The sequence below is a fragment of the Erinaceus europaeus genome, chromosome 13 (assembly GCF_950295315.1).
Source record: "Erinaceus europaeus chromosome 13, mEriEur2.1, whole genome shotgun sequence".
NCBI lineage: Eukaryota > Metazoa > Chordata > Mammalia > Eulipotyphla > Erinaceidae > Erinaceus > Erinaceus europaeus.
In genome coordinates this window covers 18747689-18773991 of record NC_080174.1, presented here as the reverse complement: position 1 = coordinate 18773991, position 26303 = coordinate 18747689, and the positions used below count along the sequence as shown (strand labels likewise).

At 40.5% G+C, this 26303-nt stretch overlaps 1 protein-coding gene across 1 annotated transcript in view; it reads left to right on the top strand.

Moving 5' to 3' along the window:
* TMEM30A (transmembrane protein 30A) overlaps positions 1–26303 on the top strand; it is a 49231-nt gene that overhangs the window by 862 nt on the left and 22066 nt on the right. The window lies entirely within an intron of this gene.

Genomic DNA, 26303 nt, shown 5'->3' with positions numbered 1-26303 from the left:
GTGGCCATTGTTGGGGGGAAAGGGCGCAGGGTCGTGGACGCTTCGCTCAGAGACCGTGTCCGGTGTCGCCAGGTCACCGAGCAGCACCTGCCGCCCCCGAATGGGCCCCGTGTCCGTCCGTTGCCAGCCCACCGGTGGGCTTTTAGTGGCAGGGCAGCTTGCTCTAGGTGAAAGGGGACCTGAAACTTCACCGCTGGTGTTTTGTTTTGTTTTGTGGCTTTTCAGGCTGCTGTTTATGAGTAACCATACCCTACATAACGCTCTAGGAGTTATAAACAACGCAAAATGTCAGTAGCCACAGATAGAAATAATAATAATAATAATAATAGTAAGTTCTGCACTGTTTCCCGGTCTAAGGCATAGGCTAGAGAACCGTGAGGTCCGAGCAGCAGCAATCATTAAGTGGCTTCCTCTGCAGTGGTGACCGGAGGTTGACACTAGACTGTGAGTACTCTGTGTAGTACTCTCTGAGTACTCTGCGTTAGCGCTCTGCTTCTCACACACACACACACACACACACACACACACACGTTGATTTTTTTTTTTTTTTTTTTGTCTATTTGGGGATTTTTTAATGTGTTTGAAAGCAGGAACTGGTATGAAGTTTTTTTATTTTCTTCTGTCCTGCCGCATTATGGCCACCACCACCACCCCCCATCCTAGCCCACCTCCCCAATCTGGACACTCCCTCCTTAAAAATGCATGCGATTTATCTTTTTATTTTTATTTTTTCAATTCTTTTTAAAAAATCTTTTATTTATTGGATAGAGACAGCCTGAAATCAAGAGGGAAGGGGGTGGTAGAAGGAAGAGAGACAGAGAGATACCTGCAGCACTGCTTCACCATTCTCAAAGCTTTCCCCCTGCATGTGGGGACCGGGGACTCGAACCCAGGTCTTTGCGCATGTGCGCTCTACCAGGTGTGCTACCACCCGGCCCCCTATGCATGCGATTTAATGGGACTCTTCAGAGAAACTTTATTTCAACTACTGGGATAGGTGTTAAAATAGTTATCTGGGGAGGCTGGGGAGAAAGTATAATGGTAATGCACAAAAACTTTCATGCTAGAGGCTCCAAAATCCCAAGTTCAATCCCCAGCACTACCGGAAGCTAGTGCTGAGCAGTGCTCTGGCCTATCTCTATTTCTGTATCTGTCTCTCTTTAAAATGTTGAAAAATAACTTTTTTTAAAAAAAGAACAAAATCTATTAAAAATACCCATATTCCCAGTTCAATTGCTGTTGTTGTTCCTAAAAGGAAAATCAATATATTTTAGTTGTATCTGGCTGATTTTTCATTATCAGTGTGCGGGGCCAGCTTGCAGGTGGGAGAAAGGATCCAGGAACTCATGGCAGTGTGGTAATGCAATTCTTTATTCACATGGGAAGCCCCAGAGTCTGGTGTGAGCACAGCGCTGTTAAGCCAGTTGGCGCCAAACTGCAATGGCGCCTCCAGCTCTGCACACCAGCCCTTCTCCAGGTCGGATGCAGGACACCAGAGAGAAAAGAGTGAAACCAGGAACAGAAGTGGGTTTTATGGGATAAAACCGGAAGTGGCAAGTAAGGACCTGAGATGGCTAGGAAAGGGGGTGGAGAAAAGAAAAAGGCATGCTGGGAACTTTCTTAGCTGCTATGGTTTTAGCTGGCTGGAATTAGCAATACCCTGAGGGGATAAGGTGGTGGGGAGGAGACCTTTAGTCATTTATAAGACAAAGCAGATTGGTATGTAGATAAAGGGACTGGCCATACTGGCATAGGATGGTTTGTGGGTCCTGCCTAACTCAATCACATCTGCACAATTTCCCAACAGCAGTGATTAGAAAAGTATCTGTAGGCCGGATGGTGGCACACCTGGTAAAGTGCATGTGTTACTGTGCATAAGGACCTGGGTTCAAAGCCCTGGTCCCAACCTACAAGGGGAAGGAAGCTTCACAAGCAGTGCTGCAATGGGCTCTCCCTTGCTCCCTTCCTCCCACCTCTTTCCTTCCCTCTCAGTTTCTCTTTGTCATATCAAATCAAATCAAATAAGTAAAGTTTTAAAAAAAGAGTATCTGTGAAAGTTCATGTTCAGTTTATTAACTAGAAGATCACGGTAATTTTACCATGTCTTCTTGTTTGACTTTTTTTTTTTTTTAAAGCTCCCTAGCAGTCCGTCAGTGGTACTTTTTTTGGTTCCCCCAGCTGCACAAAGAGCACACATATCAGGTGGTGAGCAAAGTGGTGTGATACCGGGGCCCATGGGCTCTCAGCTGGTGTCATGAAGAGCAGGGCTTAAATTCCAGCTCAGCCACTTAACTAGCTCAGTTTCTTGGAAAATTTAATCTTTTTGAAGTCTCAGTTTTCTCACCTGTTAAAGTAGATAAACCCTATTTTGTAAAATGTGCGAGTTAGAAACCATATCATTAAGATACCTTGCACTAAGATTTTGCAGTAAATAGTTATTGTTACTATGATCTTAATTGGGAGATAAAAATATAATTAGGCCATTATTCATAGTAACTATTGAGTATTGTAAAATTTGAGACAAAACTTGGGTGTTTTGATTTCCAACTTTAAGCATCACACTAGGAACCTTATTGCAATGTTAGCAGTTAAGTAAAATAATTAGAAATTAGAAAATTGGGGCTAGTTAAATATCTCCACTGCTTTGGTTCTGTGGTCTTTTTCACTCTCTTCCTTTTCTGTCTCTTACCTTTAAAAATACATATATCATCTTATTTAAATTTAAGTTACTAAGATGAAAATAGGGATAAATTGGAACTTTATATATTTAATATTTCTAAGTTGCCAGAACTCAACTTCTGCCAAAAATTCTTTTTTAGACATTTTATGTATTTATGAGAAAGATAGGGGAGAGAGAGACAGACAGACAGACAGACAACAGGAACCAGCTGTCATTCTGGTACATGTGCTGCTGGTCAGGACCTCATGCTTGAGAGTCCAGTGCTTTATCACTGCGCCATCTCCCAGACTACCTTCTGCCAGAATTTCTGTATTTTGAAAATAAAAGCTTTCTTGAAAACTAGGTTCTGAAATAAATTAAGGTTCTTCACATTACGTATTGGTTGAAGTGGAGATTTCAAACGTTGCACTCATGTGTATAATCCAGATTTCAGGTTTCCTGAGGAGTTTCCTGTATCTTGGTCTGAGAAAGACACAATAGTCTTAAAATTAAGAAGGCATTAGAATTGAAGTCCAAACTCTTATTCTCTAGTTTGTGATCCTGGACATACTGTCAGTTCTTTCTTTTTTTTTTTTTTTTTTCCCCTTTCTCTTGAAGAACCAAAATATTCAATCTTAAGAATGACCTTCATGTTCAGTTCTAAAATTCTCATTGCTAGTTCTAATGTGATTTTTTTTTTTTTAATGCTGCATTTTCAAATTGTATCCACCTTTTGGAGCCAGAGAAAATGAATAACAGTTAGTGATTTTGTGCCAACATTGACATATACCTATGCAGATATCAAGACTAACATTATAAAATTGAACCTGGGACATCGGTGTCAGTATGTTGAGAATTGGATCTGAACTGGGTGTAGAGTTATTGGAAAAGTACAGGCACTTCCTCCAAACATATATCCATGTTTCTCTCTGCTCTCTGTTGTTTGCTAGTCATTAATATCATTATTTGCAGAACTGGGACCTCATGCATATGCAATTTCACTGCTCCCAGACTGGTTTTGCTTTGCTTTGCTTTGCTTTTTTAAGATAGAGACAGAGAAGAAAGGAAAGATATGATAGCACTGGATTTTCCCCAGTTTTCATGGTCTGCCTCTACCATATGCCAGGGTTCAAACTTGGGTGGCACACATGGCAAGGCATACCCCCTACCCAGTGGGCTATCACTCCAGCTCTGTCACTATTCAGATTAAAATATATTGAGGGGTATTAGAAGTAAGTAGGTATAGAGAAGTCCTTACCAGCTGCTCCTATCACATTAGTTTACTTCCCCACTTTTGAAAATTTTAAGAACCTTTATTGTTGTCATACATAAAATTCTGGAGGCAAGGGAGATTAGCATTCTAGTTGAAAGTCTGAAGATTGGAAATCCACAACTTTTATGTACAATGTCATTAGGTCTTTACTCTTGTGCTAGAAGTACTATGGTAGAAAACTGCTTATTCTAAAGAATATTTTAATAATATTGGTTGAACGCATGTTGCAATGCTCAAGGACCTGAGTTTGAGCCCCAGATGCCTACCTGCAGGGAGGATACTTTGCAAGTGGTGAAGCAGTGCTGCAGGTGTCTCTCTCTCTCTCCCTTTCTATTACCCCCTTCCCTTTCAATTTCTGGCTGTCTCTATCTAATAAATAAATAAAGATAATTTTTTTTAAGCAAAAGACTATCTAAAGATATTTTACTACTTAGATTTGGCAGTGTATTTTCCCTCCTTATCAGGGCTGTATGCATTGTTTCGGTGATTTTTTTTTTTATTTACTATAACAAAACAAAATCATAGCAAACTACGAGTATTAACGTTATTCATTCATAAGAAAAGCATTTAAATATTTGCCATGTCATTTAACAGTAAGGTTTAATATCTTCATTTATTACTAGGAGCCATAGATGAATATTTTCTTTAATTTGCCAATTGTAGGACTCAGGCACATCTTACTACCATTACAAAGGTAATGGTTTTCTAGCAAAGAGCCCCTGTTGGTGAGGCTGAAATTGAATAGAGCTAACTTTTGCCAAGACATTTGTCAGTGTGAAGTCAATAATTAAAAACACAACAACAACAACAACTAAATAAAGGTGCACAGGGGAGATAGCGTAATGGTAACACAAAAGACTTTTATTCCTGAGGCACTGATGACCCAGGTTCAATCCCCCACGCCATCATAAACCAGAGCTGAGTAGTCCTCTTGACCTCTTGATAGAAAACAAATAAACATAATTGAATGAAGGCTTTAAGTAGTATTCATAGTTAGATAATATATGTTTTTTTAATGTGGCACCTGGAAATAAAACTGAGGACATAGTATCATGAAAGATACTACTGAATGTTCTCCTGAGCACAATTTTCCCCCCCAGTGTTTATTTTGAGAGAGGAGAGGGAGAGAAGCACATGGAGTGGAGAGACACCACAGCACTGCTCCAACATCCAGGAGTTACCCCATTTCTGTCTGTGATGCTCCCATGTGGTACTGGGGTTCAAACTCAGGGTCTTGTGCATGTTCCCTTCCACTGCGTGCACTAGCTTCCAGAATAAAAACGGAAACTAAGCTTTTTCTTCGAGTTAATATTGCCAAAATTGTTCAAGATACATTTTCATTAGATGTCAGTGGATTAGTTGTTTGCTCCCCTCATGTTTGATAGAGAAACCTCAACTTGTCTCTTCACATTATCACTCCATTTGCTACCTACCTTCAGTTACTTAAGCCCCCTTGTTTTCTTTTTCTCTAGTTTCTGATCAAAACTATTTTTGTTACTCTTTTTATTTCTGGGTAACTTGGATTTTAATTTTTTTTTAAAGGAGATTACATTAATCTCTTCTACTTTTAGTTTAGTAATTTTTTTTCCTTCCTTAGTATTCAGTTTATAGCTGTATATCAAGGGAGAATAACTTGCTTTACGCAAATGACTGTTGAAGATTAGGCACTTAATGTTAAGAATGCTAATGAGTTGCTTTGCTTGGCAGTTTGGAAATTAAGAAATGTGCAGTGTTAAGTGTTTCACTCTGTTTTTCACGTAACTTTAGTATTTAAAGTAAAGCATGAAAAAAAAAATTTGGCCAGACTCTTTTGAAGGCCAAGGAGCTGAGAATGATTTTTAGATGAACATTTGTAGTCACTTTGATGTTTGAATACACTAACTTTGAACCCCAGTTATGTGTGTTACTCCCCAAAGAATTGAACTCTTCTTATAAGTAAATTGGTACCAGAAAATTGCACATAAGCTATTATTATATTCCTGAACTTTGTCAGAAAATTGAGTAAATTGGTTTTCTCTCTTGTTACATAAGAATCTGCATAATATCCTTGCTTTTCTTGGTTTGCAAAAACTAAAATATTTACATTCTGGCCCTTTTCAGAAAATTCGTTTCCTGTGCTTATGTTTTTTTTTAAATTTATTTTCCCATTTATTGCCCTTGTTTTTTTTATTGTTGTTGTAGTTATTATTGTTGTTATTGATGTCATTGTTAGATAGGACAGAGACATGGAGAGAGAAGGGTGAGAAAGAGAGGGGGAGAGAAAGATAGACACCTGCAGGCAGACCTGCTTCACCACCTGTGAAGTGCTTATGGTTTTTAAAGAAATATACTGTGGCGGCGAAGTGCAAGGACCGGTTTAAGGATCCGGGTTCAAGCCCCCGGCACCCCACTTGCGCGGCGGGGTGGGAGTGGGGTCGCTTCACAGGCGGTGAAGCAGGTCTGCAGGTGTCTTTCTCTCCCCCTCTCTGCCTTCCCCTCCTCTCTCCTTTTCTCTCTGTCCTATCCAACAACGACGACATAAATAACTACCACAATAATAACAACGACGACGATAAACAAGGGCAACAAAGGTGGAAAAATAAAAAATAAAGTTTCTTTAAAGAAACTTACTGGCGGGTGTGGGGCGGTTGCGCAGCGGGTTAAGCGCACATGGAGCAAAGCACAAGGACCCGCTAAGGATGCCATTCAAGTCCCCAGCTCCTCATCTGCGGGGCCCGGCGGGGGTGGGTGTGGGTGTGGGTGTGGGTGTGTGTGTGTGTGTGTGTGTGTCTTCACAAGCGGTGAAGTAGGTCTGCTGCAGGTGTCTTTCTCTCCCCCTCTGTCTCCCCTCCTCTCTATTTCTGTCTGTCCTATCCAGCAACAATAGTAACCACAACAGTGATGAAATAACAAGGGCAACAAAAGGGAAAAAAATATCTTCTAGGAGTGTTACAGGCACCACCCCAGCAATAACCCTGGAGGCAAAAGAAAAGAAAAGAAAAGAAAAGAAATATAGTGACAAATTTAGCATTTGTTTCATGATCACATGTTTTTTAATTTTAAAACTTTTATTTATCGTTTATAGGATAGAGACAAATTAAGAGGGAAGGGTGAAGGAGGGAGAGAAAGCAGCATTGCTTCAAAGCTCATGAATCTTCTTCACCCTCAGCGGGTAGAGACAGGGGCCTTGAACTCTGGTTCTTTAACATTGTATTTATTTATGTATTTATGAGAAAGATAGGAAGAGAGAGGAAAAGAACCAGACATCTCTCTGGTACATGTGCTGCCGGGGATTGAACTCAGGACCTCATGCTTGAGAGCGTCCAGTGCCTTAGCCACTGCACCACCTCTTGGACCACTGGTTCTTTAACATTGTAACATGAACACTCAACCAGGCGTGCCACCTCCTCCTGGCCCAAATAACCATCTCTTGCTTATGGGGTTGAACCTGGAACCTTAGGCCTCAGGCATGAGAGTTAGTTTGCCTATCTATCCTGTTTCCTCCCTTGCCCAGTAGCTGTATTCGAACTTAAACATCCTAGGCCGATCCAATGGCAAGGGTTTATTAGAAAGACTATTAACTTTATGCTCTAATCCTCAGCAATCTTTCACAGTGTAAGTATAATGATTGCTTGTAATTGCTCTTATTTCACTTTCTTTTGTACCAATTCAATAGCTCTAACACACCTTCGCTAAATTTACCATTCATCTTGGCTCAGGTGGCATCACTTCCTTTCTTGGTCACAGTCAGGTGAAACTCAAGCAACTTAAAGAAAAATTTCTTTTGAAACTTGCTTTGGCTCCCCTTTGTCTTAATTAGAGCTTCTTCTAGAAAGGACTCCAGATAAATTCTGCGGAATGACCCGTTCAAGAAGGCGCTTAAAGTGCCTTTTACAAAAACCTTAATCTGTGTAATACTTACAATGATTTATCTTATTACTCAGCATTTTGTTGAGTGACCTCTTTGGGTCTTATGTTGATTTCCTTTAAGACCTATTCACATTCAAGAATGGAAGTTTTCCAGTGTTCCTTCTACAGTGTAAGAATTGCATGTCCTTCAAGTTCCTCCTTTCTCATCACATTAAATTCAGTCCTTTTCTTGGGGATTGGATGTATTTTTAGAATTACTAAGAAGAACTGGCAGTTTGAATTAGGGGAACATTTGCAGTGGTAGCAAAACAAAGCGAAGAAATATGATAACTCAAACTAATCTACTCATCTATTATTCTGTTTTGCCCCTGGTTCTTTTTGCTTTGTATTGAAACTAGTGGGCAGGTCTCTGGCTTATTATATTCTGCACTGTGCCTTCTTGCATGCTTTGATATTTAATGAGCATAATTTGTTTTTTACATAAGGAGACAATAGTTCCTCTCCCACCTAGTAGCTTTTTTCGTTCTAGTGTAAGTTACAAGCTATTAACTTTATTGTAACCTTCCCCCACCTTTATTGAGGTGTAATTGTCAATTACGAAATTACGAATTACATATATTTAAGGTGTATAATGAGATGGTTTGACATACATAATATACATACATTGTGAAATGATTGCCACAGTTAAACCTATTAACATGTTCACTACTTCCTAAAGTTAGCCCTGTTTTCCGAATGACGAGGAAGTTAAGATTTTTCTCTCTTATCAAAAAGAAATAAGTGTTGACGAGACGCTAGAGGAAGGGAATCCCTACGGAACGTAAATTTGGTGTCACCATTATGGAAGTGGAGTGTTCACGGTACAAAGCATATAGCACTCCAATGGATGAGATCTCTGTCAGCTTCCAGAATCAGAAGGGTTACAGGAGAGTCCTAAAAGATTTAAAAATTGAACTACTGTATGATCTGTTAATAGCAGTTTCACTTCTGGCTCTATCCCCCAAAGAAAGGAAGTCAGGGGGTCTGGGAGGTGGCTCAGTAGTAAGCACACTTTGTGCACACTTTCGGTTTGATCCTCAGCATCACATACCGAACACACAGTATTTTGGAGTGGTGTCTGGCCTCTTGTTCTCTTAGGAAAATAAAAAAGTAGGGTCTGGGTGGTGGCACACCTGGTTAAATGCACATGTTACAATGCACAGGGACCCAGGTTCGAGCCTCTGGTCCCCACCTGCAGGGGGAAAGCTTTGCGAGTGGTGAAGCTGGGCTGCAGGGGTGTCTCTGTCTCTCTCCCTTTCTATCACCCCCTTCTGTCTCGACTTCTGTCTGTCTCTATCCAATAAATAAATTAATTAAAAAAAGAAAAGTAAATTTTTTTTCTGCTACTAGGGCTGTCACTGGGGCTTGGTGCCTACACAACTCTGCTACTCCTTGTGGCCATTTTTCTTTTTGCTTTCTGTTTGATAGAGGGTGAGAGACATGCAGGGGGATTGAGACAGAGAAAAGGAGAGACACCTGCAGTATTGTTCTACTGCTTATGAAGGCAGGAACAGGGGACTTGAACTTGAGTCGTTACATGTGGTATTGTTCATGCTCCACCAGGTGAGTCATCACCTGCCCCCCACCAATAAAATCTTTTAAAAAAATTTTATTTATAAAAAGGAAACACTGACAAAAACCATAGGATAAGAGGGGTACAACTCCACACAATTCCCCAGAACTCCATATCCCATCCCCCTCCCCTGATAGCTTTCCTATTCTTTATCTTTCTGGGAGTATGGACCCAGGGTCATTATGGGGTGCAGAAGGTGGAAGGTCTGGTATCTGTAATTGCTTCCCTGCTGAACATGGGTGTTGACAGGTCGATCGATCCATACTCCCAGCCTGCCTCTCTCTTTCCCTAGTGGGGCACGGCTTTGGGGAAGCGGGGCTCCAGGACATATTGATAAGGTTGCCTACCCAGGGAAGTCCGGTTGTCATCATGTCAGCATCTGGAACCTGGTGGCTGGAAAAAGAATGAACATATACAGTCAAACAAATTGTTGACTAATCATGAACCTAAAGGCTGGAATAGTTTATATGAAGAGTTGCGGGGGGGGTCTCCATCTAGATAGTTAGTAGTCCTATCTTAGTTTTATTCCAAAGAGCCCATGAGAATAGTTTGTTTTTTTTTTCCCTGAGCCTGACATCTGATATGCAGATGGATCCAAGTTATTGTCTGGGGAGAAGATGTGATGGCTGGAAAAAGGACCAGAAAGCTGGATCAGAGAAGAGAGTAGCTCCCAAATATAGGAAAAGTGTATAAATATTGTTGACTGTAAACCCCATCAATTTGATCTGATCTGGGGCCCAAATGCTGGAGAGGCTGTGGGGACAGAGGAAAATTAGTATCTTGGAGACATATCTGTTCCATCTTTATAAGCTTTGTTATCATACTCAACAGATTTTTTTTTTTCAAGATAGGGACAGAAAGGCAAAGAGATATTCAAAGAGAGCACAGCCTTCAATGTCTTGAAGGTTGAACCTAACCTGAACGTGGGTTGTATGCACAGTAAAGCAGCACCAAGTGAGCTATTTTGCGATTCTGAAAACCAACAGATCTTATTACAAGGTCAGACTGTTGTTGAGTGTTAGATGAGAAAGGTTAGATGATAAAGGTTAGCATAGTGTTAGTTTATGGTCTATCAAATCATAACCTGTAACTATGGAGTAGTATGACTTTATATTTCACTAGTCTATAAAGTTTTCTGTGGCATGAATTTTCCTATACTTTCATCCTGTAGTAGAATGCTTGACACATAGTGGGCAGTAAGATGTTTGAATGGATGAGACCCAAGTGATGGAATCCAACCATCTAAAACACTTTATTGAGAGTCCATTGTTCATCTGAATAGTATTATGGGCCTGAAGGAATCATTGAAATTAGCCAAGGAGGGACCGGATTGTGGTTCACCTGGTTGAACACACATGTTAGAAAGTGCAAAAACCCAGGTTTGAGCCCCTGGGCCCCATCTTTAGGAGGAAAGTTTTCTGAGTGGTGAAACAGGGCTGCAGGTGTTTCTGTCTCTTTCCCTCTCTATCTCCTCCTTCCATCTTGATTTCTGACTTTCTTTATCCAATAAATAAAGATAATAAAAATTAAAAACAAATCAAACCAACCAACAAACAAAAAGAAATTAGCCAAGGAGTGATCCAGTAGCTCACAAAGGAGATAAGAGTTTCAGACCTGCAAATGTGAGGTCCCAATTCAATTATCGGCATTGAATATGCCAGAGTAATGCATTGGTATTCTCTCTCTCTGGTCATTTTAAGGCCAGCAGAAAGGTTCATTTGGATACTATGCTGCTTTGCCATGTGTGTGACCTAGGTTTGAGCCAAGCTCCCCAGCACTGGAGGAAGCGCTCTCTCCTTCCCCTCCTCCCTCCCTCTTTGCTTTAGTCTCTCCTGTCTGAAAAAGTCCTCCTGGAGTGGTGAAGCCTCAGTGATAGCAAAACAAAACAACTGAAAGCAACCAGGGAAAGTCCTGGTTTTATTTGCCTGAATTTCCCAGTCTAACCCCTAGTGCTGCATGTAGCAGAGTCTTTGTTTTCCTGTCTGTTACATGTGAAATTCTTTGTTAAATGTAATAAATAAAACCTTTAGAAAAAAAATTAAAAAAGGATACTGGCCATTGAAAATATTATAAACTGAAAATCAAACTTGTATGACAATAGTATTCACCTAAATCTAAAGTCAAAACAAGTTTGCTTATTGAACAGTGATCTTGGGAGTCCTGAAAATTTAACAAGCATGTTGATTGGCAAATGCTGCAGCGAAGGAGGAGGGAATGCAAGATGAGAAAAAGGCATAAAGTGACTCCTAGGAACACAGTTTTTTTGAGGCCTATTTTACCTATTTTTCATTGAGGCATATTTTAAAAGTTAGTATTATTGTACATTTATTACTTCTGAAAGATTGGAAACCACAGACTAATCACCAGTTACTTAGATTTATAGTTTAATTTCTAGAATTAGTATGTGATATAGCATCTGATATCATTGTTATTCAATATACGAAATTGACGTCATTCTGAGTTAAGTTGGTGTTCTAAATTGTCAGCATCTATTTTGTTTAAAAATATTTTAGAAATTATTTAATTTTGCATGATTTCAAAAATATAGTGTACCCTTTTTTTCCCCCTGCCTTTTAAAAAAATAGCATGAAGGACTGGGAAGGTAGCGTAATGGTTATGCAAATAACTTTCATGTTTGAGACTCTGACATCCCAGGTTCAGTCTCCAGCAGCACAATAAGCCAGAGCTGATCAAATAAAATAAATAAATAAATAAATAAATAAATAAATAAATAAATGATGTGAGATTTCAAAGTTCAGCCCCTAGTAGAAACAATGAGGGGGCTGGGTCGTGGCTCACCTGGTTGAGAGCACATGTTACAGTGCACAAGGACCCAGGTTCAAGACCCTGCTCCCCAGCTGCAGGGGAAAAGCTTTGCGAGCGGTGAAGCAGGGCTGCAGGTGTCTGTCTCTCTTCCTCTCCATCTTGCCCTCCTCTCTCAACTTCTTTCTGTCTCTATCCAATAAGTAAATAAAGATAATAAAAAAATAAAAAGATGTTTATTTGAAAAAAAAAAAAAAGAAACAGTAAGTAAAACTCAGGAATGTTAAATGTATTGATATGGAAAAATTCACAGAACTTGGGAACATAATGCCAAAAATCACGTCAAGATTTTGACTTGGGACAATTAATGTATAGTTAACAATCAAAAGCCCACAGCTAGCTATAAGGTTATTGGAACCATCACTATGGATTTTCAGTGTTTACTGATTCATTGGTGGATGCTGGAGATTAAACCCAGGATCTTTTTTTAAAATTTATTTTAATTTCTTTATTGGAGGTTTAATGTTTTACATTTGACAGTAAATACAATAATTTGTACATGTATAACATTTCTCAGTTTTCCACATAACAACACAACCCCCACTAGGTCCTCTGTCATCCTTTTTGGACCTGTATAGAGGGTGATTTTTTTTAAAAAAATTTCTTTATTAGGGAATTAATGTTTTACATTCAAGGGTAAATACAATAGTTTGTACATGCATAACATTCCTCAGTTTTCCACATAACAATACAACCCCCACTAGGTCCTCTGTCATCCTTCTTGGATCTGTATTCTCCTAGAGTCTTTTACTTTGGTGCAATACGCCAATTCCAGTTCAGGTTCTACTTGTGTTTTCTCTTCTGATCTTGTTTTTCAACTTCTGCCTGAGTGAGGTCATCCCATATTCATCTTTCTGTTTCTGACTTATTTCACTTAACATGATTTTTTTAAGGACCATCCAAGATTGGCTGAAAATGGTGAAGTCACCATTTTTTATAGCTGAGTAGTACTCCATTGTATATATATACCACAACTCGCTCAGCCACTCATCTATTGTTGGACACCTGGATTGCTTCCAGGTTTTGACTATTACAAATTGTGCTGTTAAGAACATATGTGGGATTCGACTTCCGGAGGCGGAGCTACGAGCAGCAGATCGTTTTCTCTCCTCTCCTCCCCTCCCCTCCCCTCCCCTCCCCTTCCCTCTTCTCTCCTCTCCTCTCCCGGATCAACTAGGAATACCAAAGGAGACCACCCGGACCGAAACAAGACAGGACTAGAATGACCACAGGAACCCAGTAAATCACCCTTGAGTACAAACATGCGTGGCTGGTGACACGTTTACCATACGCCCTCTTTGACCTTCTACGACTCCATTACTATTGGAACTATTCAGCTCGTCAACGTATATAAGCCTCCCAGTGCCTCATGGGATAATGAGGTCCTGCCTAGCCCGAATCAACCAGCCGTTTACGTTGGAGACTTTAATAGTCATCACCAAGACTGGGGATATTCCTCCACTCGTGCTGACGCTCTATCTTAGCCGACTGGGCTTCAGCGAATGACCTCTCCCTATTATACAATCCCAAACAGCCAGGCTCTTTTCACAGTGCTAGATGGAATAAAAACTCGTCACCCGACCTGTGCTGGATTAGCACAGTCAACGACCAAGCCTTTCCCGCTACAAGACAAGTTCTCAAGATCTTCCCGCACAGTCATCACCGCCCAGCTATCATCCACATTGGTCTCCAGCTCCCACTGATTCTGTGCTCGGAGAAACTAAGATGGAACTTTCAGAAAGCAAACTGGCATCTGTTCAGTGATCTTACCAACAAATCTATTCCTGCAATTCCAATTAACTCTATCCCCTCTGAAGATTCCTACAGGCGCTTCCGCCAAGCCATCTTCAAAGCAGCTTCCCAAGCCATTCCTCGTGGGAGACGCGCTAACTATACGCCTTGTCTTGATGCTGAATGCGAGCAACTACTAAAGCAGTATGATGAGTCGGGCGACCCAGATGTGGCTGACCATCTCATTGCCTCCCTGGATGCAGCACGCCAAGCCCGCTGGCAACAACTCACGGAAAGTCTGAACTTCACCCACTCAAGTAGGAAGGCCTGGAAGCTTCTTCACAGACTGAGTGCCGGTAGCCAACCCCCTCCCATCTCCCATCCTCCTGTATCTCCAAACTCAGTGGCCAGTCACCTAACTCAAGTTGGACGTGCTAAGATCGACCCAGTCTGGAAAAGAGAAATTTCCCACGAGTGGTCATCCCACTTCCGGTTATCTTGTCCATCTCCAAAACTCTCTACCTTTACACTGTCTGAACTGGAAGACGCTTTGAAGAGGGTTAAACCGGGAACAGCTGCTGGCTATGAAAACATCACCCCAGAACTCATTCTTAACCTGGGCCCCCGCGGCAAAGAAGTGGCTTGCTTCATTCCTGTCCCACATCTTGGAATCTGAGTCTATGCCCAAAGTTTGGCGTCCTGCGAAGATAATAGCGGTTTTGAAACCAAAGAAAGACCCAACACTGGCCGCCAGCTATAGACCAATTTCTCTCCTTTCCGTGTGTTACAAACTCCTTGAGAGGCTGCTTCTGTCACGTATTTCTCATCTTACAGAGAAATTCCTATCATCCGCCCAAGCTGGTTTCCGCCCAGGAAGATCTACCTGCGAACAAGCCCTGGCCCTCTCAACTTACATTGAAAATGGATTCCAAAGAATTTAAAGACGGGTGCTGTCTTTGTTGATCTCACAGCAGCCTATGACATGGTCTGGCACCGTGGTCTCCTAGTCAAGATCTCAAGATGCCTGCCTCCATGGGTGGCCAACACTATATCGTTTCTTCTCCAAAACAGAAGATTCCGGGTGCATCTGGGTGACAAGTCTAGCAGATGGAGACTTGTCTCAAGTGGCCTCCCCCAGGGCTCTGTTCTGGCTCCTACGCTATTTAATATTTACATCAATGACCTCCCAGAAACTTCTTCAAGGAAGTTCATCTACGCCGATGACATCTTCTGTGCAACTCAGGCATCCAAGTTCGACATCCTCGAGGAAACACTCACGAAAGACATGTCTCTGATATCTGATTACTGTAAAGAATGGCGACTAATCCCTAGCACTGCAAAAACGGTATCATCTGTTTTCCATCTACACCATGCCTCGGCCTCGCGTGAGCTTAATGTGCAGCTTGGCGATACTAGAATCCGGCATGAAGCCCAGCCAGTCTATCTTGGCGTTACTCTCGATCGCACTCTGTCATTTCACGAACATCTCATAAAAACTGCAGCAAAGGTGGGCGCGAGGAATAACATCATTGCAAGATTGGCCAGCTCCTCATGGGGCGCGAGCGCTTCCACACTACGATCATCCTCTCTGGCATTATGCTATTCCACTGCAGAATACTGTGCCCCAGTATGGTTCCGTAGCCCCCATGCCCACTTGGTCGATTCCAAATTATATTCCTCCATGAGGATAATTTCTGGAACCATCCGTTCCACCCCGGTTCCATGGCTGCCAGTTCTTAGCAACATCGCCCCACCAGATATTCGTCGGGATGCGGCATCATCTAAATTCATTTCCCGCGTCTACGCTCGACCGGACCTGCCAATATACGCGGATATCTTCGCCCACCCTGTCCAACGCTTGACGTCTCGTCACCCAATCTGGTCCCCTATGCCTACACTGAACTTCTCTGTTCCAGACTCTTGGAAACAGAGTTGGCAGTCAGCTGAGGTAAGGAACAAACACCTCATCACAGACCCCTGCAAGCGTCAACCTGGCTTTGACCTAGCACGTTATAATTGGGCCCTCCTCCATCGCTATCGAACAGGCCATGGCCGGTGCGCCACTATGTTCCATCGCTGTGGAGCCAGAGACGACCCGAACTGCCCCTGCGGCTACAGACAGACTATGACCCACATAGTCAACGACTGCCACCTCTCCAGATTCAAAGGAGGTCTCGAAACTTTACATCAGGCTCAACCTGACGCTGTTGACTGGCTACGGAAGAAGGGCAAACGCTAGAAGAAGAAGAAGCTGGTGACAGGAGAGAGGGGCCTAAGGAGAGATTAAGTGACTGCTAACAGTTCAACAGTTTATCAGTGGAGACACCACCTCCAGTCTGCTCCACAACAAGGGGACAGCTGAAGGGAGGAAAGGACTCCCCAGAGACTCACCAAGTGCAACTCTGAGTCTCCATTGCTACTACCCTCAGAATCTGGAGCAGCAACAGGGAGGGACACCAGGGGACAGAGATCTAACCGGGAAACTCAGGAGAAGACCTATACCTTGGTGGCATAGCTGAGGGGCTGTGAAAGTCTCTTTGCATAACCACTTGATTATCTCTGCCACACCCTGCTTTATCTCTTGGTCAGGAGTCAGAGATAAAGCTAAGAAGCCTATTGACAGTTTAAAAGCCCTCAGGCTCCCATAGCCTACAGGGAAGAAAAATAAAAGAGGCTTTTACACCACTGAGCTCCAACTCAGGGATTGAAAAAACTGTTAACTTCCACCACGGTAAACCCTTTAATTAAATTACTTAGACACAAGTCAATCCAGGCAATAGTGATCAATAATTTGAAAAGTACTGATAAAGGGAACTCATAACATAATATATAAAATGGTTAAAACAACAAGAAAAAATATTGGAGACTCGAACCAGGACAAGAGTCCAGCTAAAAGTCCTCCAGAGGGTGAAGCACAAAACAACGAGTTCAACATCCAAACATTAGCTAAGGAAATAATAACAGGAGTGAGTAAAGAATTTGAAAAAATTGTAATCAGAAATGCAGGAACAACAAATGAGAATATGGAAGAAAATTCTAATTATCTCATGGTTATTAGCTGAAAGCTGAAATCGCTGAGCTAAGAAGGCAACTAACTGAACAAGCTAAAACAGTATCAGAGCAGGGCAACAAAATAGATGAAGTCCAGAAAGCAGTAGAGGGCAGAGAGAATAGAATCTATTAGGCTGAAGACAGAATTAGCAAGACTGAGGATGAATTAGAGACAACTAAAAAAGAAGTAAGAGATCTCAAAAAGAGATTAAGAGATGCTGAAAACAACAACAGAGTCCTATGGGATGACTTCAAAAGAAACAATATACGCATTATTGGCTTACCAGAGGAAGAAAGAGAAGGAGAGGAAGAAAGCATTCTCCAGGCCATAATAGCTGAAAATTTCTCTAGTCTAGACAACACCAAAGACATAAAGATTCAAGAAGCCCAGAGGGTCCCAAACAGAATTAACCCAGACCTAAAGACACCAAGACATGTCATACTTAGAATGGAAAGCAATAAGGATAAAGAAAGGATCCTCAAGGCTGCAAGAGAAAAACAAAGAGTCACCTACAAAGGAAAACCCATAAGATTAGCAGCAGACTTCTCCATACAAACACTACAGGCCAGAAGAGAATGGCAAGATATCTATCGAGTGCTCAATGAGAAAGGCTTTCAGCCAAGAATACTATATCCTGCTAGATTGTCATTCAGACTAGATGGAAGCATCAAAACCTTCTCAGACAAGCAACAGTTGAAGGAAGCAACCATCACCAAGCCTGCCCTGAAAGAAGTTCTGAAAGGTCTCCTATAAACAACCAGACCACCACAAATAGGACATATATCAAAACACTCTAAAACTCTTCAAGAATGGCGTTAAAATATCTTCAATCTTTGATGTCAATAAATGTCAATGGCCTGAATTCACCTATTAAAAGACACAGAGTAGGAAGATGGATCAGAAAACACAACCCAACAATATGTTGTCTACAGGAAACTCACCTAACTCAACAAGACAAACACAGACTTAAAGTGAAAGGATGGAAAACTATCATACAAGCCAATGGCCCACAAAAAAGGGCAGGAACAGCTATTCTCATATCTAACATGATAGACTTTAAAATGGATAAGATTAAAAAAGATAGGAATGGACACTACTTAATGCTCAGAGGATCAGTCAATCAAGAGGACTTAACAATTATATCTATGCACCCAATGAGAAGCCATCTAAATACATCAAACTTCTACTGAAAGAGCTACAGCAATATATTAACAGGAACACAATCATAGTAGGGGACTTCAACACCCCACTCTCTCAACTTGACAGATCATCCAGGAAGAAAATCAGTAAAGACATAAGGGAGCTAAATGAAGAGATAGATAAACTAGAACTATTGGACATTTTCAGAGTCATTCATCCCAAGAAACTGGAATACACATTTTATTCAAATCCACATGGATCATTCTCAAGGATAGACCATATGTTAGGCCACAAAGACAGCATCAGCCAATTCAAGAGCACTGAAATCATCCCAAGCATCTTCTCAGACCACAGTGGAATTAAACTAACACTTAACAATCAACAAAAGATTAGTAACAGTCCCAAAATGTGGAAGCTCAACAGTACACTTCTTAACAACTTCTGGGTCAAAGAGGAAATCAAGGAAGAAATCAAAATGTTTCGAGAGTTCAATGAAAATGAAGACACAAGCTATCAAAATATTTGGGACACAGCTAAAGCAGTCCTAAGAGGGAAGTTCATAGCTATACAAGCACACATTAGGAAACAAGAAAAGGCACAAATAAACAGCCTGATTGCACATCTTAAAGACCTAGAAGAAGAACAACAAAGGAATCCTAAAGGAACCAGAAGGACAGAAATCACTAAAGTTAGGGCAGAAATAAATAACATTGAGAATAGGAAAACCATACAAAAGATCAATGAAAGTAAATGTTGATTCTTCGAAAGAGTAAACAAAATCGACAAACCTTTAGCCAGACTCACAAAACAAAAAAGGGAGAAGACCCAAATAAATCGGATAGTAAATGAAAGAGGAGATATCACAACAGACATTGTAGAAATTCAACATATCATGCGAGGCTTCTATGAACAACCATATGCCACCAAGCTAGAGAACCTGGAAGAAATGAATGATTTCCTAGATACCTACCAACTTCCAAAACTAATAAAGAGGAAGTGGATAACATGAACAGGCCCATCACAGCTAATGAAATTGAAACAGTTATCAAAAATCTTCCCAAAAATAAAAGTCCTGGACCAGATGTTTTTACAAATGAATTCTACAAAACCTTCAAAGAAGAACTAATACCTCTACTTTTAAAAGTCTTCCAGAAGATTGAAGACACTGGAAGTATACTGCCTGCCAGCTTCTATGAAGCCAACATCACCCTGATACCAAAAGCAGACAGGGACACAACCAAAAAAGAAAACTACAGACCAATATCTCTGATGAACATAGATGCGAAAATATTGAACAAAATTCTAACCAACCGATACAGCAGTATATCAAAAAAATTGTTCATCATGACCAAGTGGGGTTTATCCCAGACATGCAAGGTTGGTTTAATATACGTAAGTCAATCAATGTGATCCACCACATCAACAAAAGCAAGACCAAAAACCACATGGTCATATCAATAGATGCAAAGAAAGCCTTTGACAAAATACAACATCCGTTTATGATAAAAAAAAAACTACAAAAAAATGGGAATAGATGGAAAATTCCTGAAGATAGTGGAGTCTATATATAGCAAACCTACAGCCAACATCATACTCAATGGTGAAAAACTGGAAGCATTTCCCCTCAGATCAGGTACTAGACAGGGCTGCCCACTATCAGCATTACTATTCAACATAGTGTTGGAAGTTCTTGCCATAGCAATCAGGCAGGAGCAAGGAATTAAAGGCATACAGATTGGAAGAGAAGAAGTCAAACTCTCCTTATTTGCAGATGACATGATAGTATACATGGAAAAACCTAAGGAATCCAGCAAGAAGCTTTTGGAAATCATCAGGCAATACAGTAATGTGTCAGGCTATAAAATTAACATTCAGAAGTCAGTGGCCTTCCTCTATGCAAACACTAAGTTAGAAGAAATTGAAATCCAGAAATCAGTTCCTTTTTCTATAGCAACAAAAACTATAAAATATCTAGGAGTAAACCTAACCAAAGAAGTGAAACCTAACCAAAGAAGTGAAAGACTTGTATACTGAAAATTATGAGTCACTACTCAAAGAAATTGAAAAAGACACAAAGAAGTGGAAAGATATTCCATGTTCATGGGTTGGTAGAATTAACATCATCAAAATGAATATATTACCCATAACCATCTACAAATTTAATGCTATCCCAATCAAGATCCCAAGCACATCTTTTAGGAGAATAGAAAAAATGCTACAAATGTTTATCTGGAACCAGAAAAGACCTAGAATTGCCAAAACAATCTTGAGAAAAAAGAACAGAACCGGAGGCATCACACTGCCAGATCTCAAACTGTATTATAGGGCCATTGTCATCAAAACTGCTTGGTACTGGAACATGAACAGACACACTGACCAGTGGAATAGAATTGAGAGCCCAGAAATGAGGCCCCATACCTATGGACATCTAATCTTTGACAAAGGGGCCCAGACTATTACATGGGGAAAGCAGAGTCTCTTCAACAAATGGTGTTGGAAACAATGGGTTGAAACATGCAGAAGAATGAAACTGAATCACTGTATTTCACCAAATACAAAAGTAAATTCCAAGTGGATCAAGGACTTGGATGTTAGACCAGAAACTATCAGATACTTAGAGGAAAATATTGGCAGAACTTTTTTCCGCATAAATTTTAAAGACATTTTCAATGAAACGAATCCAATTACAAGGAAGACTAAGGCAAGTATAAACCTATGGGACTACATCAAATTAAAAAGCTTCTTCACAGCAAAAGAAACCACTATAGAAACCAAGAGACCCCTCACAGAATGGGAGAAGATCTTTACATGCCATACATCAGATAAGAGTTTAATAACCAACATATATAAAGAGCTTGCCAGACTCAACAACAAGACAACAAATAACCCCATCCAAAAATGGTGGGAGGACTTGGACAGAATATTCACCACAGAAGAGATCCAAAAGGCCGAGAAACACATGAAAAAATGCTCCAAGTCTCTGATTGTCAGAGAAATGCAAATAAAGACAACAATGAGATATCACTTCACTCCTGTGAGAATGTCATACATCAGAAAAGGTAACAGCAGCAAATGCTGGAGAGGGTGTGGGGTCAAAGGAACCCTCCTGCACTGCTGGTGGGAATGTCAGTTGGTCCAGCCTCTGTGGAGAACAGTCTGGAGAACTCTCAGAAGGCTAGAAATAGACCTACCCTATGATCCTGCAATTCCTCTCCTGGGTATATATCCTAAGGAACCCAACACATCCATCCAAAAAGATCTGTGTACACATATGTTCTTGGCAGCACAATTTTTAATAGCCAAAAGCTGGAAGCAACCCAGGTGTCCAACAACACATGAGTGGCTGAGCAAGTTGTTGTCTATATACACAATGGAATACTACTCAGCTGTAAAAAATGGTGACTTCACCGTTTTCAGCCGATCTTGGATGGACCTTGAAAAAATCATGTTGAGTGAAATAAGTCAGAAACAGAAGGATGAATATGGGATGATCTCACTCTCAGCCCAAAGTTGAAAAACAAGACTAGAAAAGAAAACACAAGTCGAACCTGAAATGAAATTGGCGTATTGCACCCAAGTAAAAGACTCTGGGGTGGGTGGGTGGGTGGGGAGAATGCAGGTCCATGTAAGATGATGAATGACATAGTGGGAGTTGTATTGTTAAATGGGAATCTGGGGAATGTTATGCATGTACAAACTATTGTATTTACTGTTGAATGTAAAACATTAATTCCCCAATAAAGAAAAAAAATTAAAAAAATAAATAAAACAAAAAAAGAAATTATTTAAAAAATAAATAAATAAATAAATAAAAACAAAATGAATTTTAAAAAAAAAGAACATATGTGTACACAGATCGTTTTGGATGGGTGTGAAACCCAGGATCTTATAAATGCAAAGCATGCCTATTGCCAGTGAACTATATCCTTTCTCTGTCTCTTAAAGTTTTTAGTGAAGCACAGTAAGAAAAATTAACAAATTGTATGTATGTATATGTGTGTGTGTGTGTATGTATTTATATATATAACTTTTTTGTTTGTTTTATTTTTCCCATTAGGGTTACTGCTGGGGCTCAGTGCTTGTGCAATTCCACTATTCCTGGCAGCTAATTTTTTCCATTTCTTTTAGCTATAAGGTGAAAGAGAGGAGTGTTGGGGGTGAGATGGGGTGGTGGTGAGAGGGAAGTCACAGAGGAGAGACAATCTGCTTGTGAATCTCCCCCCTGCAGGTGCTCTGGGGCTCCCAAAACAGGGTTCACCTGGTATGCATTCTGTCAGATGAGCCACCAGCCAGTGCCATAGTTAATTTTCAAGAGATCACTAGATATTTGAAATAGAGTGGTGAGACTTTCAAGTGGAAAGAAGAAACTGAACCAAGTGAATACATCTAGAAATGTAAAATTAAAATGGAAGGGATATAAGACCTATGGCAATTCAGAGAGGGTAGTCTAGTGGATGTTATGAGAAATGTGAGGTTATTACGAAGTAGCACATAAAGGAAGGAAAATGTAAAACTGCTAACATTTGATCATCAGTTATATGACTATGAATGCAATACTTGAGATAGAAAAGGGCGTGTATTTCATCAAAACAGTCCTGTGTTATTCATATTGGTTATTATCTCTTCCTTTGAGCTATAAGGTCACACAGATTGAAGCACATTTAGCACCTGGCTTGTGGTAATTAGGTAAATAATAGTCATGTATAAGACCTGCTGTTTGATTTCAGGCTGTCATTTAATCTCTGAATGTTTCTTCTCTGTAAAAAAAAAAAAAAAATCAGAACAATTCTTGTTTGGTCTAAGGATTTGGGCTTAGCCTTTCGAGGGTAAAGTAAAATTTCATGTTGGAACTTATTTTCTTCTTTGTAGAAATGAGTTAAATGACATATGTAAATGTAATAACACTTTGTGTTACAAATTCTGTTTCAAACTCTTTAATAGTTTTGTTTGGCTCTGGGATGAAACTGACCTGTTTTTCATTTACTAATTAGATAAAATATGAAGATATGGCAATACTGTTTAAAACAGCATATTAATGAGTGCTGCCAGTTTTATTTAAAACAACAATGTTTTTATTGTTGATGTAGTTATTATTGTTATTGATGTCGTCATTGTTGGATAGGACAAAGAGAAATGGAGAGAGGAGCGGAAGACAGAGAGGGGAGAGAAGGACAGACACCTGCAGACCAGCTTCACCACCTATGAAGCAACTCCCCTGCAGGTGGGGAGCAGGGGGCTTGAACTGGGATCCTTACACCGGTCCTTGCGTTTTGTGCCACGTGTGCTAAACCCAGTGTGCTACTGCCCGACTCCCAAAATAACAATGTTTTTTAAATCGACTTCAAAATTCTTAAAAGATATAGTGCATTGTTATTTAAGATTATGCAAAGCAGAATAACAACAGCTTTGGAGCTAGACAGATGTGATTGATTCTGCTACTGTTATAAATGAACTTATGCTGCCACAAAAATTTTAACTCATGGTGTCTGTCAACATGACTGTACCTGGAAATAGATTCTTTACAAATGCAATCAAGGTAAACTAAGGTTACCAGAGTTAGCTGCTATTGGATAGAAAGTGTTCTTTATATGAGACTGACATGCAGAGAGGCAAGATGATATGAAGACAGAAAGAAGAACCATATAACATCAGAGAAGTAAGGCAGTTGCAGAGCAGTGAGCACAACTGCCAGAAAGTAGAGGTATGAAATGACTGTGCCCGTTTTCGGACTTCTAGTGTCTGGCGCTGTAAGAAAGGACATTTCTCTTGTCCTAAGACACCTGACTTCAAACCTATCTTTGTCTTTGATCTTTGCTATTTTTTAACTGTTGTGTGCCTTGGTGAACTTAGGTTTTGATTTGTTTTCCTTGAACCCTTCGATAACTGATTTTGAGAAATTCTCAGAAGTTCTTCAAATGTGAATTTTTTTGCACCCCAATGACAGCAATATTATTGCTATTAATGCTGTTTCATAACTCTCATATTATTTTAATTTTCTTTAGTGGTTTTTCACCTTTTTTATATTTTTTTATTTTGGGAGGGATGGCTTCTTTTCCCTTATCTTCTTGCTCACCACTCTGATTTCTGGTATTTGTCTTCCTACAAGTGTTTCTTTCTGCTATGCTTAAAAAAATTTTGGAGCAACTATATAAGTACAATTAACTATTTACCACATCTATCTGACCCAAGGCCCATGTATATTCATTTTTGATACAGGAGCCTGTATAATCTCTGAGTCCCTGTCAGTCTGAGCTTGCTGTCCATGGTCACAGCTGGGAACATTTTAGGCTGCACTCATTTCAGGACCAGCCTTCCCTGAGTGGCAGAACAAGATGATCCAGCTTCTCTTTGGAAAGTCCCTACCATTGCTAGCTGATAGTAAGGGTACTGTCCTGAAGAAGCCCACAAGAGGGATTGTGATGAAAGTGACCAGAGATGGTGGAGAAGAGGGATCTTATTAGAGGTCTAGGTCTGTATTGACTCTGGAATTCAAGGACTCTCTGACTAGGGCCCCAGATGATGGGGTGGCCTGCTAGTATCAAAAAGGCTATCTATCACTAAGTAAGCCCGTCTTTGCCCTTATCCTGCTTTTGTAGTCCTTTGTCTGATAAGTCCTACTTTCTTTTCCTTTCCATGTCATATGTATACCTGCTCCTACTTCCAAATATTCTTTTTTCTCTCCTTTCTCCAGGTCCTGATGGTATTGGAGCTCAGAGCCCTCTGGTCATCTTCTTCTAACATTCCTCCCCCTCTGGGAGTATGTACCAACAATTTTTTTAAAAAAATTTTATTGGTGATTTAATAATGATTAACAAGATTTTAAGATGACATGGGTACAGTTCCATGCAGTTCTCATCACCAAAGTTCCATGTCCCATCACCTCCATTGGAAGTTTCCCTATTTTTTAATCCTTCTGGGAGCATGGACCCAGGTTCATAATGGGGTGCAGAGGGGTTTGGCTTATGTAATTACTTCTCTGCTGGACATGGCCGTTGGCAGGTCGATCCATACCCCCAACCTGTTTCTATCTTTCCCTCATGGGATAAAGGACTCTGGGTAGGTGAGGTTCCAGGGCACATTACTTTTTTTCTGAATTAGATATTGAACTCCATGAGTTAGGTACTCAACTGAGTGCTATTGCCAGGAACATAGAGGCAATCAGTAAACATTAAGTTAATGATTATATCAATGTGGAACATTCTAGGAGAAATGAAAGTCTTTCTTCCTAGACCTTCTTTCAATCTGTCCTAAGGCAAATATTTGATTATATCAGCTTCCTCAAATATCCCTCTAGTTTCTTATTCTTACTGGACATTTTTAATACTCAAGGTTACTTAGCCTTTCAGAGATTTTGTTGTCAGGAACAATAATCAGGTTAAGCTAGTTTTCTACAGGAAAATTCTTATAAAATGCTGGGAGGACTTGAGAATCGGTTTGGAGATAAGTAGGGAGTCACAGAGGTTTAAAAGAACAGTTGTTCAGGGACAGCTACTGCTCAATTTTCTCTGCTAGCCTACTAATGTGGCTGCTAATGTAATTATGCACACTCTTATCTTTGTAAACCGAGATTCAGTATATTGTCCTTAATCATTTCATTGATCTAGACTTAAACAGATTGATCCAAATGTTATGATACTAGCTGCCTGGGGCGAAGCAGAGAAAGGACCTACCTTTGGCTACTGAAGTGGAAGACGGAGCCCTGCCTCCTTCCAAAACTTTCAGAACTGGGAATTTCACAATACTTGAATGTACTTTTTAGATACTAGACCTCTTAATAACAATAACAAAAGTCAATCACAATTATCCATTATTTTTTAAAACAGCAGGAGGGACCACTTGCATAAAGACAAATACCAGAGTTCAAAGTGGTGAACAAGAAGACAAGGTAGAAAGAGCCACCTGCCCACTCCTAAAAAAGAAAAAGGAAAGAAAGAGGGAGGGAGAGAGAAAGAGAGAAACACTAAAGCAAATGAACATAATATGCGTTATGGAACAGCACTAAAAGAGGAATGACATTCTTGTCATGTGGGCATACAAGAATAAGAAAAGAGAAAGGCCCCTAGGCCGGAGGCTGCCCCGCCCAACCCCGCCCCCAGGGCCTGGGGCCAGTCTCCCCACCCGGGAGGCTCTGCCCGCCAAGGGGGAATAAACGTTTGTATGGAGT